The sequence below is a fragment of the Buceros rhinoceros genome, unplaced genomic scaffold (genome assembly GCF_000710305.1).
Source record: "Buceros rhinoceros silvestris isolate BGI_N320 unplaced genomic scaffold, ASM71030v1 scaffold17152, whole genome shotgun sequence".
NCBI classification, from domain to species: domain Eukaryota; kingdom Metazoa; phylum Chordata; class Aves; order Bucerotiformes; family Bucerotidae; genus Buceros; species Buceros rhinoceros.
The window spans coordinates 25,893-26,734 of NW_010399632.1; positions in this window are offsets into that span (position 1 = coordinate 25,893).

Here is an 842-nt window from a genome sequence, read left to right on the forward strand (position 1 = left end):
GCTGGCAGGAGGAGCCACAGAGCAGCGCTGGGGGTGTGGGCAGAGCGGAGGGGCGGCTTGGACACCCACCTTCCTCCGCCAGGGTCAGCTCAACACACGGACACGAAACCTTACCCGCGATTGCTGCGCACCTCCTGGATCCAGTGACCAGCCAAACACCCCTCAGTCCCTGCTTGAGGAGGCCTGAGCCGGGCATGTGTCACAGAGAAACACACCGGGCAGGCAGACGCTGCACATCACCCCCCCCAGCTCGTGCATGTCACGGGCAAAGTCACCTTCACAGTAACGAGCTGCAGAAGAGAAATTCCTTCGGGCGGCTGGAGACCGCGGGTATTTTCTGCAAAGTCCGAGACAGCCAGAGGGGCTGCCTGGACATTTTTCTTTTTAAAAGGCCTGTGTGTGGCTGAAGAAGAGTCCTGGGTCTATCTCCGCGTCCGTCTGCCCTGTGGTGGGGCACCTACTCGAGCAGCAGTCGCCGGGAAAAGCCACCACTGTTCAGAAGCCCCGAAAGAAGGTGGCTTTCATGCACATGGCTGCTGCTGGCCCCACACCGGAGAGGAGCATTCGTCACGGGCTTAATTTGGTGGGTGAAACCAGCTGGTCACTGTGCTACCCACCAGTGGTGTGACCGGGCCCAAAGCACCGGGTTCTGCTGTGCGGGAAGGGGAACCGTCGTGGAAGTCGTGGTTTGGTATGAAGATGTTGCGATTACTGAAGCTGCTGCCGGTTGCGGCAGGGGGAAGCCCCACACCGGAGAGGAGCATTCGTCACGGGCTTAATTTGGTGGGTGAAACCAGCTGGTCACTGTGCTACCCACCAGTGGTGTGACCGGGCCCAAAGCA